Source organism: Zerene cesonia, chromosome 13 (assembly GCF_012273895.1).
Source record: "Zerene cesonia ecotype Mississippi chromosome 13, Zerene_cesonia_1.1, whole genome shotgun sequence".
NCBI lineage: Eukaryota > Metazoa > Arthropoda > Insecta > Lepidoptera > Pieridae > Zerene > Zerene cesonia.
The window spans coordinates 8,692,231-8,711,894 of record NC_052114.1 but is presented as its reverse complement, the minus strand read 5'-3'; the positions used below and the strand labels follow the sequence as shown (position 1 = coordinate 8,711,894).

The 19,664-nt window shown below is 32.2% G+C and overlaps 1 protein-coding gene across 2 annotated transcripts in view; it reads right to left on the bottom strand.

Moving 5' to 3' along the window:
- The window catches only part of LOC119831497 (serine/threonine-protein kinase DDB_G0283821), a 134,055-nt gene extending 114,932 nt beyond the window's left edge, over window positions 1–19,123 (bottom strand). For both annotated transcript variants that reach the window (XM_038354887.1, XM_038354888.1), the window contains exon 1: window positions 18,729–19,123. The gene's annotated coding sequence lies outside the window, so the exon portion shown is untranslated. The remainder of the gene's footprint in view (window positions 1–18,728) is intronic.
- Between the last annotated feature and the right edge of the window lie 541 nt (window positions 19,124–19,664).

The window sequence follows — 19,664 nt, the reverse complement described above, 5'->3', positions numbered from 1 at the left end:
ATACGTTAAGCACTTAATTGGGACACGGGTAGATAAAACTTGATGCACTTTAGATAACACGACGCATTGGGTAATATCCTATTTATCACATCAGCTATTAATTGTTGGTATTGGTTATTTTGTTCTAATTTAATAAAATTCATTGTTGAATGGAAACATCGATTCACCAAGTAAAAACTTATGAGGGAACAAACAAAAAAGACAAATTAATAACCTCCTTTCTCCTTTTGAAGTCAGTTGAAAATATAGCACTTTGTTAATATAATAACATCAGTTACATTAGTATAATTCTCGAAACTTCGCTGCATCATTACAACCAACCGAGCCCTTTAACTTGAGAGTCAAACAGAAAGGCGAAGTCATCTCATAATAAGGCAATAGAAACCGATAGATTTCAATTTCTATCCCAAGACATTTCCACCATGGCGTTCAATAAATCTCAGAAACCTTAGTATTGAAGTGAACAATAGTTCGTAATTGGCATATTCACGTTGCCTGGTAGTATCTTGGCTATATATGGTGAAGTCAGATGCCTTGCTTGACCCGAGAATCGAACCCGGCAAACGTACGCCTCGGCCAATTAGCTATTCTATACATGAAGACTTGCCTAATAGATTGTTGCCTCATCTTTATTGTTTTGATCTCTACAATGAGGTTAGTGTTTTTGAAGCGTCATCTTGAGATGTTACTTGGATCAATAGAGTCCTAATATGAGGTGGCTTGCTATAATTAAATTAACAGTCTATTATCAGGCCTTAAGTCTATTATCACGCCTTAATTCAAAAGGATTCCTATCATTTTTAATTCAATCTGAATAGATTTACACGCTTATGTAAGTAACAGTTAACAAAACGTTGTAAGTAACAAGTAACAGTTAATTACATATTTACATTACTATACTCATTTAAATAAAGTATGTACTTTTTATTCCATAAAATCGTATATAACTAATTCCATACAAAACAGACGAAGAATATATGATATGATAAAAAGCAATACTTACTTCACTTTTTCATACAATTTTTTTTTTATTACAAAATCATGAATGCCAATATATAATAAAAAAAAGATACGTGCAAGTAATAAATAACGAAACTAATAGCATCATCTTTTATTTAATTTACATGTAACCAAAAGCGTCGCCATAAAAAATTACAGAAATAAAATAAAGTGAATTCATTTTTTAATATTACATATTATATTCTAATACTTAATTGAGCTCAAGTCCATAACTTGCGTTGTTACGGTACCCTTTCCGTCGTCGACGATCGGTCATAAGACACATTATTCAACTTACCTTCATTGTAATTATTATATTGTTACCTTACGCACGCTTGTCTTTTAAAATATATGCTTGTCTTAGCGGGCAACCGAGCTCTTGGTTGATGATCTTGATGAAAAGCCCTTGAAAATCGCAGAGGTACTACCTATGTGCTGCCCTATTTTATGAGGATAATGAATAAGAAATGGATTGCCGAATAGAAAGAAGGAATGAAATGGGAAGAGAATAAAAGGAAACGAGCCTCCAGCCCCCCCAACGTAAGAAACACAGTAATATGTTTGTTGCATGTAAATAAAATGCACAATTGCATACGCTTTTATGATAACTCGATACTAAACGCGTTATAAAACACACATTGTCGTAACTAGCTAATTATATAATTGATGCAACAAATTCAATCTCCCATAACATGACAGAGCAGAATTCAACGCCGACGGTAGGTACTAAACGGAACTTTTTAAGGTTATCGCACATTAGGACACGTCGCATCGATCAAATTCATTAAGAATCGATACGATACAATAGACGTCAAATGATCTTCAATATTGTCTTAATTAAAACATTATGTGTTTATATTACGTAGTGTGTCCATCTTTAATAAATACAGATTGTTTGTAAAACGTTATTACAATTTCGAGGTCTTGCTTATTTTAAATTAGTTTTATGTGTAATTGATGATTTTCTATATATGATACTTAAGTAGGTTGTTTCGTTTTTAATTAATGTTTCCGTTTAGTAATATTTCACAAAAGTATTATAAATAATTGAACGAGTGTGCTATCATTTATCATTATTTTATTACCAGCAATTAACTAAAATGGCAAGACATAATTAATTTAATTAATTCAATGTGGTTCCCACCTTTTCAACTGAACGATATTATTGACTGAATACCATTGAAACGTAGTTGAAAAATTTGTAAGTTCTAGAACCTACTAGTTTCTGCATATAAAAACATGTAAAAACGCAGCGGTCTAACTAATGTGCAGCAAGCCTTAAATAGCGTAGCCTTGTCAGCCCTATCCAGTTACATTGCTATGGAAATCCGTTATTGTTTGCGCTAATAATCTTATGGTGCAGTTTTGAATACAAATTATTTGTTGTGCACGCTAGAATTGAGTTAACAGCAGGAAATAGAGTTTATGAGTTGTTATATTTAAGGCAAAGGTGAACGCATAACACAAGCAAGTTATATGGCGCCAATCAGACGTGTTTACTGTTCCTGTGCTAGGCTTTTCCAATTATATGTATATGTTGGATAAATATACAAGCTTTAGAGTGATTTACTCTTGACAGATACCAGAAACGATGAAATACAGCTTTTAAAATTCTTCTTACCTCTAGTAAGTTTAAGAATATCTCATTTAAAGGCCCGAATCATCCAAAGCAAGACTAATTATAACTGCTGTCACAAATTCGCCATCAGTATTTGATTGCCCAATCGTAGTTCCGTGATGTTTCCATGAATAGTTCTCAAGGTGCCACACAATGTCAGAGGTTGACGTAATTCAAACGATGTTGTTACATTTGGTAGATTTATATCTAAAAAAGGCGAGATCCACAGCCGGTTTGTGAATTGTCAATGCGATAGCGAGGACGTAGATAAATGTGTCATGAGTATGACTTTATAACCTTTAAAAATTTGACGGCTCGAAGAGGTTTGCTCGAATGATGTGATGTAATGTTTTCTGAATTGTAGTTTCCTGCTTTTAAAGGACATGGTCTTGTACTAACAAAAGTGTTTGAAGCAAGTAAACAAATTACTAAATTGTACCACAGGGTGGCGTCTTATCACCCCTCCTATTTGCCATTTTCATAAATAATCTCTCCTTACGTATAACTTCTCCCTACCATATGTTTGCCGACGACTTACAGATATATCTTCATTCTACACCTGACAATTTATCAAATGCTATTGTCACTATAAACGCGGAACTTAATAATATAGCAACATGGTGCGAACAGTTTGGCCTTAAGATAAATCCTTCCAAAAGCCAAGCGACCGTTGTTGGGAGTCAGTATCTTATTTCGGAGATTGACTGGGGTATTCTGCCTGCTGTTAAAATTGGTTGCGTGGATATTCCTTTGACCAAACAAGTAAAAAACTTAGGTGTGATATAGACCAAACGCTTTCTTGGTCTCAACATCTCCAGCAAATCAGCCGCAAAATATATATATGCTGCATCTGGCTCTCTACGACGCCTCCGCAACTTTTTACCTATACCGACAAAGATTATGTTAGCACAGTCCCTTCTCCTTCCTATTCTTGACTATGCTGATGCTTGCTTTCTCGACTTAACATCTGAGCAATTGGATAAACTTGAGCGACTTCAAAACTATTGCATCCGGTTTGTTTACGGTCTCCGTAAATATGACCACGTCTCTCATTTTCGCAAGAAACTCAAGTGGCTCCCAATCCGTCTTCGCCGGAATGTTCATTACCTACAACTATTGTATCGAATCCTTTTCAACCCCAAAGCTCCTTCTTACCTAAAAAACCAGTTCCAATTCCTGCACTGTGATAACTATTCTCTGCGATCTGTGGACAGGTTAGTACTATCCATCCCTTCACACCGCACACAGTTTTACGGTGGTTCTTTTACTGTAACCGCTGTCGGTTTGTGGAACTCCTTGCCTGTCAGCATCCGCAAAGCTCAAACCCTATCCACCTTTGCTAAGCAAGTCCGAAATCACTACTTAAACCTAGCATTCAACTCGGATCAGTAAGTATAATTTTATTTATTTGTGATTTTCTATTTTATGTTTTCATTAAAATATGTTTTCTAGTATTCTATATGTAAATATATACTGTATGTGTGTATGTGTGTATGTATGTATATTTATTTATTTATTATTATTATTTTTTTTTTTTGCAAGTATCATTTAATATAGTATTATTATTTATTGTAAGTATCATTTAAAGGTATATTTATATGTACATGTGATATGTATTCTAAGTTAAAATATTTATGTACTTAATACCCTACCTCCTGCTTTTTTACTATTTCTATACACAGTGGGTTGCCTGGAAGAGATCACTCTTTAGTGATAAGGTCGCCTTCTGTGCTGGTCTAGTTTTAAGTTTTTATATTTAAGGTTTATTTGTAGACCAGTACAATAAAGTGTTAAATAAATAAATAAATAAATAAATAAATCGTACAGGAACTTAAAATTAAACAAGGTTTTAGTTTTGAATTGTATTTCGTCTCCGGTTAATTCGAAGTCCATGTTACAATTCTTTCCAGTTCTGTAGAACCTACGAAACATGTAATCTTATACATAAGCAAAATAAATTATCTTTAATCAGACATACCAAATATCAGAAATCATCCTGATAATTTCAATGATAAAATTTCAATTACTGTTAGGAGTAAAAGGACAACAAGTCAAGAGTAAAATGAGCACAGTCACTAGAAGCTAAGTGCGCAGTTCTCAAGAGAATACACACCATATCACCACAAGATTATTAACGGAACCACCAACTTCCCTCTCTACTAAAGAGCTTGGAAGCCAAACAACGGTACTAACTCTCAAGTCTAGGAAACTTTTAAGTGCAAACCAATATCCGTTAACTACGTCTGAGGATCTCACCATTTAAACTAGATAATAAACCTATAATGCCAGTTCATCAGTTCAGTTTCGTATTGAGAGATATCTTTAATATTACTGTTATACTTCAAATAACCATTTAATAATAAACTTTATTACTTCTCTTAATTAAACGATTATCGAAATGGTATTTATTTTTCCATTTTATTCTTTATCTTTTTTTGGACTTATATTTTGTATAATTTATACAAATGATGAAAACTTCGAATTTGACATGAAAAAAACAAATCGAATCTAATCCATAAGACTTAACTGTCATCAAGAAACGAATGGATTGCGTTTCAACTCGCAGTTTCTAATAAGAATAGTTTTGTGCTTTCCTGGGACATACAAACTGTAAGGGAAATGTGAATGTTAAAGTGAACATTTAACTTATATAAGCGTCGTTTGTGCAAACTAAAAACAAATATTTATCGTTACCAACCATAAAGAATGGTTTTAAAAAAGTTGATACTTTAAGTACACATCATAAAAGATTATAAAATTATTTATTATGACCTGTGTAATGTGTATAGCTGTAATATTATGGTTCGGGTCTATATTAAATGTTGGTTTAGTGAACCTCGTAGTTTAAAGCAGACTTGCAGGCGCTGATTTTCAGCGCTGTGCGAGTGTTAGAACCCGAGTTTATTCCGATTGTCATGTATATAGTTGTATTTTTTTTTATCAATGTAGTATTAAGTTTTTGTGGGGCAATAAATTTTGTTTTCTTTTTTTTCCTTCGTCTAATACTTCTATATACATACGATATTCTAAAGGTTAAATACGATTTAAAATTCGTTTATTCGTTTTCGTTCACAAAGTTTATCTTTATTTAATTAAAACGATTTACTTGACGGTATACAATTTCCTAAATAATGTTCTATTCCTTGCACCACGCACCAAATGTAAGATGCTGAGTTCTTTGATGTTCTGTCCTTACGCTTTCTCCGCATTGTATCACTCAAATCGGCAATCTCATTAATACATTTCCTAACTGCCGACAATGGATGTTACGTGAATACCTGATCTAGGTTTAGTGCTGTTTTATAATACATTTATTGATGTGTTGATTCATTCGCTTAGCGCTTATACTTTTGATTTGTTTAGCATAGTAGTACGGTTAAATAAAGCAGTGGTGGCTCAGTGGTGAGAACCTTGGACTTCAAAATTGATAAGTCGGGGTTCGAGACCGGACAAGCGTGCTGGGAATAAACAGATTTTTCAATTTATCTGCACGTGTCTGTATCACCACTGCTTAAAACGTTGAAGGAAAATATCGTTAGGAAACCGGCATGTCAAAGAATCTAAAGTTATCACTTATTAGCCAATAAAATAAAACTATTTATTTATGAAGACAATTATATTACGCTTATATTTTGATAAATAGTATGATTAATAACAAAATATCGGTATTTAATTAGCTTTTTTTTGATAGTTTCGCATCATCAGAATTTTATAAAAGATTATAATAAATTCTAACATATCTACTATCTAAATGAAATGCTTTTAAACCTACTTCAGGTTAGAATGGACGATATTTTTGTAGGTTATCTTTTTGAACGACCGTTTCAAATCGCAGATGAATATTGTATATTATATCACCACAATCAATTATACGATAACGGTAATGAACGTTATTAGAAAATAGATGGTCCCACTTTATTTTGTTACAAAAAGGTGTTATATAATATTCACTTAACTTTGAAATATGGGATGCTGGGCGAGCTTAATGTTTTCTCTCTAATTTGTCGTTTATTAGAATAATGAGAGTACTCCATTGCATTATCTATGAGTTCGAATTAAATGTCACTAAAGCCATTGATATCAGAGAGATTGTATGGAATTTGTTAAAAGACAGTGAAATCAAAATAGTAGGTAGAAGAACAAGAAATGTGGAGGAATTGTAAGTTGGATTTTAAATTTAAACTTGCTCTTTCTAATAAAATAGTGTAGAATTCATACTTTTACCAAAAAAAAAAAAAAATTGAAAAAAAGGGGTCGGCCCTTTGTTTACAAACTGCCATCTTGAATTTGAAATACAATAAAAATTAATTCATTTAATATCCATATTGAGGCAGTTGTGAAAAAGTGTTCAAGTTGAAATTTTGTGGCGGCCGCCATTTTTGACCTTTATTGACCACAAGCAAGCAAGGAAACTGAGGAAGCTGTCAAGTTAAAAAAACCGCATCGAAATCGGTTCATCCGTTTCAGAGCTACCATACCACAGACTACTACGTCAATTGTATAACCACCTCATTTTTGCGTCGGGGATTAACAAAAAATAAGCATGTTTCAAAATTCTAAAGAAGCTCAAACGACGTGATGCGATACTTTTCCTCTATAACTGTGGTCATTATTCAAATAAATGAAAGCGGTCACGGTTAAAGTCTGAATTGGCCGGATAGAAACTGCCACTCAAGAAGCGAAGATTGATTTACTATATCATATACACGAGATTGAGTTACATGAAATGATATCATCTAGAAGGTTGTTTAACTACTGTTTACAAAAACTAATATATGTTTTGGCAATAATTATAATTGTAGTTGTAGAAAAAATTATAGCATATCTCTTTATTTAGATAATTTGAGACTTTACTTGTATTTTTGAGTCAAGTCAAATTACAATAATCAACTTCTTTTTAATTAATTATAAGCCATCATCCAATATTTATTCCCTCTACAGTGACACAGGACTTCTATGATAGATAATTTCAAATTCGAGTCAGTATCAATCTCATTTTATTAACTTACAAACAATAAAATAAGAATCCTTTATAACTAAATGAAGTTGATTCCAAGAGTATGCTGTATATTTGTTTGATACAATTGGCAAACAAACAAAATCTTGTTTGAAAATAACAAATAATAGACTAACCTATCATAGGTCTCTATAAGGAATCCTGATATTCGTACAACATTTTTCCCTCAATTTACTCCCTCGTGTGTATTCCATTACCACCACAAAATGTAACCACCTGACAGCTGCCAATCCACACCCGCTAATCATGGGGATGAAGACAGATAAAGGGATTTTGTAACTGATACTGAGGTAGATCCTACAGTCAATATTTTACAGTTGGCGGTTTGTTAGAAAAGGTGTGATAAAAGTCTGATAAATATGTAGAAAACAAAAGTATATAATGGATTTTATGCGTATTCATTAATTTTTATTCCGTCAGAAATACGTTATGCACAAAACTAAAGGTTAAAAAAATATATTGCCAACATTACAGAGTAATTGACCATCAAATTATCAATAGATTGTCGCATACAAAAACATTCGTTCAATGGTAGAAAATTTGTGTCATTTAAACATCATGTCTACAAAATGTATTTAAAATCTACAAAGCGCCTAACCTAGAATATTCAAAAAGTTTTATAAAGAGAATCAAAACTATTTAAATTCTTTGTTATTCGATAGATCGTACATTTACTTACAATTATTGCTACAGGATCAGTGTGTTCGTGCCCTAACTTTTTGTTAACTCCTGTCTCATTGAGTTAGGAGATCGACAGCTAGACAGGGGTCCCGTCTTCGAGTTGGTAATGATATTGATCGGATCTCCTCTAGTTTACGGGTGTATGTGCAAAATACTTATACAACGGAAGATATCTTCAGTGTAGAATTTCGGAAATCTTTCTTAAACTAAACAAATATTATAAAGAGGAAAATTTTGTTCTTTTTGTATATATATGTTCGTAATTTTTGACACAAAAACTACTGGACCTGTACAATTTATAAAACATCTGGTCTATAGTCTTTAGTCGGAAATTTACATTTATATTTTATATGTTAATTTCCATATCTTAATGACTGAGTAAAAAATACCAACAATTACTCAATTGATGATATTATATGACTTATTGTTTTTTTTTATTCAAATGCGTATTAAATTAAACGTGTGTCTGTACTCTGTACTTAAAAGAGTACAAACCCAATAAATACTGTATAAAATCTCGTGTGAAATTGTAAGAATTATTGACTTATGCATCACTTATAGTGCATCGTCTTAACTCACGTTGAAATTACATCACAAGGATAAATAACAAGATACTGAATTATCTACAATGTATTCAAATCGTTTCACTCGTAATGAATTGATAATAGTCACTATTATTAATCCAAACGTTACCCACCACAATCTCTCTCCATAAATAGATAAATCCGGACTTACTTACTTACCAAGAAAGTAACCTGCAGCTGACAGAGCCGCACTTGGAGTTCCAAGTTCGAAACTCTTATATAAAAAACTAAACGATTTCATTATTTAACAATTTTCCCTTTTTTGCAATTATATCTCCTGATATTATGTCGGAAAAGCATATCTACTATATGCATAGTATGTCGTTGTAATACGTTTAATGTTAATAAGTAGTGTACATTAAAAATCAATTTAATGTACAAAATATTATTTGTATTATAAGCAACCCCTAGGCGAAAAGTTATTTATTCATTCCGGTCCTGGAAGCAGGACTAGTTTTATTCAAAATCGCTTTTGCAATTTTAAATGAATGTTATGCCAGTCATATATAATTTATTGCACTTGCAAATTGCAATTCAATGGCCGCGGATAATTAATGAGCATGAGTCTAAATTGTATAAATCTGAGCCTTGTGTATACTTAATTGGATCATTGCCTAAATATTGTTTATTATTAGAAAATTATCAGTTACATTGTTCCTTCTTAGTTGTCCTTGTTATGTCCTATCCTTGTTGTATTCAATAATTTTTAGTAGTTTGCAACTAATAAAATTGCTATTAATTATGCTTTCATATGATAATGGATACAAATCCTAACAATGGTAGTTTCAACGATCCATATTATAATATAAATAAATATGGGAACAATAAAAACCACACCTGTTTACCTATTTGTTGAGACCACATTAGCGTAAACAACCAACTACATTCAATAGATTCTGGGTTCGATGGTCAGATTTACAAGAAATAATTTAGTTTAATAGGGCATAAACGCTGATAAACTCGGTCGGTAAATAAAAATCGATCAATGAAATAGATGCGTCACACATCTTCCATACACCCTTAGGAACTAACCCCTGAGTCATTTTTGATATTTTGTTTCAAGTCTGAATCACTGTAAAATCGTGGGTATGACCTTTTTACGTAATATGGCCCTTTTAGCCATTACTACGAAAAGTAAAGTTAGTTTATATATTATTGTTTAAAAAACATAGTTAAAAATCATTCACTAATTTGAAACGGCGTCCAATTCTAGTCTACATTTATATATTATTTTTTCCACACAAAACTTGCTTATTTTTTATACCATTCCTCAACTTGGCCTTAAAAGAAAATTATAAAATTAATGAATATAAAACAAGTTCACTATTTTAAGTGGTTTTTAATTGAATAAACGGTAAAAAGTAATTGTGTTATTTCTGTCTAGTTTCTGCAACTAAAAGCTTTTGCAAAAATGATAGTCAAAATTAAATTTAGATTTTTATTGAGTGCCATAAAAGTAAGAATAAATTCTTATATTTAAAGTAAATTAATACTTGCATTAATAGCTTATAAATACCTGAAATGTCAATCACAGGATATTTGGAAAGACTCTTCGGAAATATTGTCAATTTATTTTTATTAACAAATTAAATAGATATCTTTGCAATGTATTGGTCATGTCAAATCACAGACAAGGCTACATTCATTTGTTACGATTGATAAATTGTTATTCCATTCTATATAGTTTTGGATTTGCCCACCAAAATAGTGTTAAATTAAACGCACAGCAAAATACGCTTAAAAAGTAATGTCAATCGTTTGATAAAACAAAAGTAATACAAAACAGAATATAATCAATTTCCGCTTGGAAATATCCAAAAGCACAGGTTTCTGAATCATGAATGGACCCTATGTTCCTAAGATAAGATATCCAAGGCAACATGACGGTTCAAACGAAAACTTCTTTATTCTTTTCTTTGCATAACCGCGGCTTATTTCACTTGCAGTACAAATATTAGCCCAGTGCAGTCGCTTACAAAGGAGCCTCTTTGATATAGCGTTATCACAATAGATAGGATAACTTTCCTTCCTCACGGTTGATATACTAAATATTTATTTTATGCGATATGCATGAACGTAAATACCAGTGATATTATGTAATGTTTGAAGGAAAACTGCAGAAAAGTTTTTCCTTATAACCTCATTTAATATATGTAGACTCACGCTCTTTAGTCGATCGAATTAAATAATACTTTTCTATAAAAAGGTTACCAACATCCCTAAGAAGCGAGGTCCACTCCCAATTCTAAAGGGGCCCCAAATAACAACAATTTCCTATACAACACAAAAAGAGTCACACCAATCGGTTGAAAATCCATATAGTTATTGAGTAATAAAAACGAAAAAATAATACAGTCGAACCGGGACCGCCGGCAACATTGGAGGTTCTAAATTCACGTTCGGAATTGTATCAAATTATTTACCATAGATGACCGAAGTGTACAAAATAAAAGATCAAAATTACTATTCTACAAACCAATATGACAAAATAGGTATCAACATTCATTCATGTTAGTATTTATAAAAATAACACACTAAATGTGGTTATAGATTAAACAAGAACTCTTATAATAAATAAGCGTGCGTATTTGACAAATGATTTAGACCTTCTATTAATCATCATCAAACACTAAACGACCTTGATATTGAAAACGATTCAAATCAGAAATGAAAGTGTAACAGACCTGTTTTCACTTTTAACGGTTACGTTTAGATGACTTAACTAATTCTAATGAAATCTAGCGATTTGCTTCGATAGTGTTCTGATAGAACTTTCGAGAATGCACTAAACCTTTATGAATAGTACACATACATAACAAACAACGATTAAATCATATATATTCCCGTTGCCTGGATTGTTTGTTCGAAACTAATATATCCATATAAGTAAACATCATCACCTACTTTACTGCACATGCATTTTTGTTACAATTTATTTTAATTTGATAAAATGATTTTATAGTCAGTTGTTTATTAGAATAAAATTTGTAGCTTTATGCTAGGCACTTATAATATTTTTTAAGTCTTAATCGTTGTTAGGTGTATCGCAGACGTAATGCAGACTACATATAAGAAATGTCTTAACATAAATGTAATTAGGTACCTAATTTGTGAAATAATTAAAGCAATATTCCGCAAACTATTTAGTAATAATATTGCATATGCCGGATTTATATAACTTATGTATTTAACATCTGATATAATCCACCAAGATAAATAATACATGATAATGTATTGTGTACAAATACAGATTAAAGCATAAAATTCGTCTTTGTAAACCACTATCAGCTAGTCTGATCAGCGCCCACACCGAGGGACAGGTGAAATCATTTTCATTAAAAAGTTCAGACCGAAATCGAAAACTATTGCAAGTTAATACAAAAATAATAAACATAAGTAGTACAATTAGTACAAGATCTTACTGCTCGATTCTGTAAGTATCTGTAAGTTTATTTACCTTATTTTCTATAAAATGACGAAAAATGGTTAAAATAAATCATTATACAAGAAGTCGCATAGCATACCTTCTTCCATAAAATTTATTTACAATTAAATATCGAAAAAAATTGATACAGAAGCGAGCAGTGGGATCTCAGGCTACTTTATACCTATATACATAATGCATCTGATATCGACAAATTGAAGCTGATTGTTATAGATAGAGTCATTGTTAAAATCTAAGACCAAGTGAAAACAATGAGCATTGTACTCATTTTGTACAAACACTGACCTTGCTCACGTCTTTACAATATTATTAGGTCATTTCTTGAATTAAAAGTGACGTAATGCACTGAAAGCTTAATTACCTCGTTTCCCAACTGTGACAGGTTAAGCAGATTTTAATTTGAGTGAGAAATCGTTCGCCAGTTATTTTTGTTAAATCGTGATAAACGACTGAATATATTGCAATTACAATAGTAAATGATTTATAATTTAACTCGTAAAAAATTCAACAAATTCGCAATTTCAAATTCAACAACAACTTTATCTATGTAATTTAGATCAGTACATTACAGTACAATATGCACATCATAGCTACCTTCGTTTGCAAGGAACCCACTCCATATACTCAGATTTTCTTGAATGTGTTTACTACTTCTACAGTGCAAATATGATAAATCAACATAATATATACAATCCTTTACAATTAGACACGGTATTTACGAAATGCTTCTCTTATTTCTTGTTATACACCTGTTTATATTCCTGTTCTACGTCTTACTTTGACAAATAATTTATGTTCGTTATTTCTATGCATAAAGCATCAATTAGTGTCTCATATTTTCCTATCATCATATACGTGGTTCGCTTTATTCGGTTAACAGTGTCATTTTGTCCAAACATAGCCATCGGTGATGTTTCTTACAAAATAGGTTATCTCGTACACAGCTATTTCATGTTCTAGCCCCGAGGATTTTGTAAGGCATTTCTTATAGATGGTATGCTTCCTACACTATCGATTGTCGTTCAATTGATTTTTAACATTGTCTGTTATTGTTAGTTATAATCTTTATATACTAAATATCAAGACCTAAACAACAACAAAATACGTAGAAAGATAAAATTTATTGAAGGTCAAACTTCTCTGTACGACTATTTCCCATATTTACTCATGTTATATAATAATAATAACAATAACAAAATACAATAATGTCAGCATCACACCAAAAAAAGCTGAGTCATCATCTGATATTGAAATACCGCAAAACACGAAGGTTACCCGTATGCACCAATGATGCAATCTTTGTATGCACAAGAAATTGACCTGGCCCTTACGACCTCCTTTTCAGTGCAGGAAAGCGCTAATCAACTTACCCAGAATATAATTAAACAGACGAAGGAAACTAAAACAATACCATTGCACTCACAATTAGCGGTACCACGGCAAATTAAAACATTAATTAAGGCCAGAAATCGAACCCTGATCTAAATTGGAGGAGCGTGAGAATTTCAACCCCAACCACCTAGAAATCTAAAGGCTGTCGATCAGACATCAATAGATGACTTGGTAGCTGACCTTCAATTATTGCAAATACAAAATCGATTAAAAACAAATTGCTTTTATCATTAACGTTGCATCAGAAGTAATGCCAGAATTATAATTTTTAATAACGATAAAGGTTACTCAGAAACTAATCATGCATTGAGGATATTGAAGGTGATATTTGAAATATATATGTAAGAAACGTCTTTGATAAAATAAAAGACATTTACTAACCTACTGTATGTCCCACAAAAGAACATACAAATAACGACTTCAGCGCTGTGAATGAATAAGGGCGTGTAGATTATAGTCCAACATTTCAATCCAATTTGGGAAATAAAAACCAAAATGTGAAATTCAGATTTATAAGGAAATGTAATTAAATGCAAATTCAAGATCATAAGAATGTGGCCTAAAGTCATATTAACTACATCTCATTTCGTTTAAGTAAAAAACCCTCGATCTTAAAGTGAATATTAATTATAAGAAAATTTTAATTATTTACAATTAAGAAGTGTGACAATCGTGTGATGAAAATGAATGTGCTTATTGTGTTCATTGTTTTGGCTAAGGACCGGACGAAACTTTACACTTTCACCAATTAAAAACAATTTCGCCATCATTCACTAAAGCTGTCTATCACGATGTATCATTTCATTTAATCATAATTTATTTGCAATCACAAAACAATGTTTACTCAAAATATAGACGCTGTAATAATTAATATAATAAAGTTAAAAACATGTTTTTACTTAAACCATTTTATTTCTGTGACCTCCAAGTTTTCAGTACTCAAGTAAGAAGCCCCTTGACACATGGTCAGTCAATATTTACGACATTTAAATAGAACCTAGGATTTGAAGGCCACACATGTTCGACAATAATGAGGCATAAAGCCTACATTACGACCATTCTACCGTGAAATTCTTTTGCAAGTCATTAATATTTTATGCGTGTTTAAGAGCTCTATACAGTGTTTAAACTGTAAAATGAAAATATTAATTCAATTGACATTCAATAGAAATATACGTGATTTCGTTTGAAATATGTTTACTTTATTAACAATTGCAATATTCGTTTAACTTTAACACACTATTTTAAACCTTTTGTAGGAGTTTGGAAGGGCAAAAGTTGTTTTAGTTGCACTTACTGTGAATGGAGAATTACCAAAGCTGTACAAATAGTTAATGTTATGTTAACTGGACTATATACCGCGGCTCGCGTATAAAATAAATCCAAATCAGATTCATCATTCATCGAAATTATTACAATCGGCAAACAATGCGAAACCGAAGTAACATTAATAACACATATTATGTCAAGGTATGCTCTCTGATGGAACAACTTGTCACAAACGACACATGTTTCTTAACGCTTGCAAGTGCTATAATAAGCACAAGGTCGATCAATATTTGATCGCACTGAATAGCCCGTAATATTATGCTAAGCTTTAACAATTTGACAATTGCGTCATGACAAATCGGCATATTAAGATATAACACGTTTAGTTGAAGCAATTTGAACATAAACAAGTGGGTATTGAAACGAGTGACAAAGAGATCATTGAGTTGCTCAATCTTGAACTGGATTAAGAATTAAAAGGATGTCTTTATTCCTTAACTATTGCTATTTACATGTTTTTGCCTTTTGGTTACATATATGTAACATGGGTTATACACTGTTAGTGAAAATGACTTCGGAATCCAAAGATAGGTAATCAGGCGAAAACATTTCAAAATTCTTATACAAAGCAAGTTCTTTAGAAGTCGTGGCTTGATTTCGTACGAACTGTGATGAGAGCGTCATACATCTGCAATATGCGGAGGTTCTTGTGGCGTAAGACAATGCGTGTACGTAAAAAGCTCTCGCCTTTGTTTTTTGAGGAATCCGGTAATTTCAGAAAAATGTTCCCTCTCCAAAAATAACACAAATTTATAGCATTCTGTTTCGTCGCTTCCATTCTGAAACTGCTTTCTAAACAAAGCGTATTCGATCATTTAGACTTAAGAAATAGAAATGAAACCTTTAAGAAAAGGCTGTTTATATGCATAAAAAATCCCTTACTATCTTGCCTTGCTTGGATTGCCTGTTTATTTATTTTCCTTCTGCCTTGAGCCCCTTTGTGTCTAGTCCCTTGTTCTCTCTGATAGGCAACACCCGTAACGCCGTGTTAGGTACATCTGTGGGCGTCGCATTTTGCTTTCCATCAGGCAAAGCGTCCGTTAATTTACCTTCCAATAACATAAAAAATCTGTTATTATTTTTAACCAATTTTTTAAATGATGAAGGTTATCAATTACAATGTATTTTTTTCTGATTTTGATGCTCGACAACTCCATGGGTTTTCAACCAATCGGCGTGATATTAAGATAAGATTTTCATTTGTTGTTTTAGTCCGATTTTATAATCCTGGAATGAAGCCTGGGGAAGTGGGTGAGAAGTGGCTTTGGTGACCATTTTTAAAGACAAATATTCTTTTAAATTTAACAAAAAAGGATAATACTTATTTCTAGAATAAAGATTATAAATAAATGTCGAAACTTTTTAAACAGTTTACAAAATATAAACTCCAGCAGATTCATCGGCAATAACAGCGTCTGAAAGGACCATTGTTCTTGCTCATGACCTTTTAAATTAGGAACTCATTGCATTAAGCTTTGAAAAGAAACCTTTTTAATAGGTTGTATTGCATGAATTGTGTTAGGCCATATATTATGTGTCAATTTAAAAAAAAAAAAATCTGCGCATTTTTTTCATTTCTTGGACTAAATCAAACCAAGAAAATGATTACATAATGGTAACGGTAGAGGATTTTATAATTTAAAAAAACTTCTTAAAATTTCAATAAACTTAACATTAACAGAATTAGCGTACTTACATAATGTTCGTTGTATTATTTACTTGATCGCAGAATTAAAAAGATGCGTGGCGATTAATCATTACTATTTTTATTGGCACACAAAAACACTTGAATTTCCTTTACAAGCAATGCATACTCCAATTTCTATACCATTCGGTTATATGATTCGTTAAGAGTTAAATAACACCAGTAAAAAATCTCTCACTTCCGCAAATAATATTCGAATCGGTTAACTGTAAAAATTCACATGTTTAAGCGCTATCTCGACATCTTTTACACTCAGTTACACCATTGCGATAACCACGTCAGATTGCTGATTGACATGTATTTTTAAACAATTGTTATACTGTCTTCCCGTTTGAATTAAAAACGTAGACAGACTGACTTTTTCTTATCAATAACAATCGGATCAGATTTAAAGTGTTAGTGTTGTAGGTTAACTTACATATTTACTAGCTTTTGCCCGCGGCGTCGCACGTTTTTGGATTCGGATTAGTTTAATTGATGTTATTATTCAAATAAACCTTGTTCTTAAATCACTCTATCTATTACAAAAAAACATCACAATATGTTGCCTAATTTAAAAGATTTAAGCATACATATGGATACAGGGAGAGACAGAGAAAGCAACTTTACTTTATACTATCTAGTGATTACAATATATCGATTTGTGTTGTTACTTTAACATTATTAGAGATCCAGATTTTTACCAATAATAAAAATAAATTAGAGAAAGTTCGCAGTAAGCTACTATCTACTCGAGTTAAGGAAGACTAATTTAACAATCACAATGTAATTGTAAACAACAATGTTACAATTTTTACATAACTTCTAATAATATTATTTTATAGTCAATGTATTGTAAGTGATATCGGATCCGTAACGAATTCTGCTTTGGAGTCGCACGACTAGTTCTTTAACTTTTCTTAATGAGATAAAAGAGTTTTTAATGGCTTTGCGGAGTAATTAAAATTCTTATTTTATTCCACACAATAAAGAAGAGAACTTTAAGATATATTCTTCGGGAGATTGTATATAATCGTATATTATAAATAAAACAATTGTAATAATATAGCAAAGGCTAATAAAACGAGAGCAAGAAGCAGAACGAAATACAGTTATGAAATGAAAACTTAAATCCGATATGAAATACAAAGGTGGCGATCGAGGCCAAACGAAAAACGTAACAAAAAAATGTCGAGGTCTAGTAGATCAAGCAAAGTTCACGACAATAATTGTTGGCGAGTAAGTGAATTTCTCTGAAGAAAAAACTTACTGGAGATCAACATTTCGTTCAGAAATTCTATAAGGTTTGCGGAGATTTTTTGTTGTTCTTTTTATATCTGTTCGGAGAATTGATTCGTCGGTGCACATGGCACTTTCGATTGATGTTCCACGGTCGAGGCCACGCGTTAAGTCATCTAAATATGCAAATTGGTTGAAAAAACATCGATCGTTTTTGATGTCTCGTTTATACCACATTTCGGTTCCAATCTACATCTCACCCGCATTGATGTAGCTAACGGGCACATCACGGTGATAAGTAGGTAATATATTCAGATTATGAATTTTTGTATGCATATTTACGTAATCGTCTTAACGTCGCGTAACGTTGTTATTTTCTATTGTCTAGAGTTTTGCTTCATCTCGATCTAATTCTTACGTCTTTTCAATTCCTTTTCAATTGTTTTCAATATTATCTTATCTCCGGATCTTAATAAAACAATCATAATCTTGGCTACATTTTTGTTCTTATAAATAACAATAATAAAAAGTACATTATTTGTTGTACTTTAATCATTATGCCATACGCTTATTAAATGGTATACTTTATTTATTTAATTCGTGTCCGTTCTATTTTGACAAGGGCAAGGACTTATAAGGAATTATGCAAGCAATGACCAAACTGTTACAACCAATACCAATTTAATTTACATAAAGATAAATAATACAATTAAGAGAGATAGACCTGTGAATGAACTTACTGTAAATTTTGGCAGCACTATTATATATAGCCGACCTAAAGAGGCGGGGACTAGTCCTCCTTAAATCTATCTATTTAACGGATAATCCAGTCACAGACACTGATCACAGCACTGAAAATAAAGTTCTCACTTCACGAATGTCCTGCCACGGGACCGGAGACCAAACTCGTTCTTGGGGTACCGAATTCCGGTTTAATGTAAGGTCACTCAACGTTTGCCGGATGAAAAACAGACAGTTCCAGTTCAACAGTATTCGTGTTGAAAGGAAAGTCTTAAGAAAGTTTCGTGTGTTAAACTTTTTTCGCGATCGGAGGATCGGCGTCGCGGCGCCGGGCGACACGTGCAATTCGAACGGCAGCACAGTGCAGACTGCCGCGAGATGTTAGTTAATTTGAAGTGTGCAGTCGAAGCCTCCTCGACGTCACACATGCTTCTGTGTGAGTGACGAACTTGCAGATTCCTCTACCATGAATAAAGCGCTATGAATGAAAGCTTGTAGAACGTGTTCCATTGCGCGTTTTCAATGTATCGAGGTAAGCGCGTTCTATTGGGATTCAAATATGTATATTGGACAATTGAAAACGGTATAATAATAAAAACGAGTGAATTGTTTTGACCAGGCATCAGGTTCTGTAGGTTTGCTCATTTATTGTTGTGGCCCTACATGCAGTCGGTGCATAGTTTTATGAAATTGGTTTTTTGTTCTCGCCGTCTGGTAGGGCCCTAAAGAATTCGCACTCCTTTTATGAGGCCACTGAACTTAAACAAGCCTTATTTTATACTTTTGCATAGGAATATTCAAAGTAAATGTACTTGTTTCATTTCTTCTTGATCTGAAACAACTGAAACAATTATAAAATTAAATAAAAATATTATAAAAATAAATTTTAGGTCAATTATAAAACATAGGGTTACTTTAAATTGATTACTCGGTCG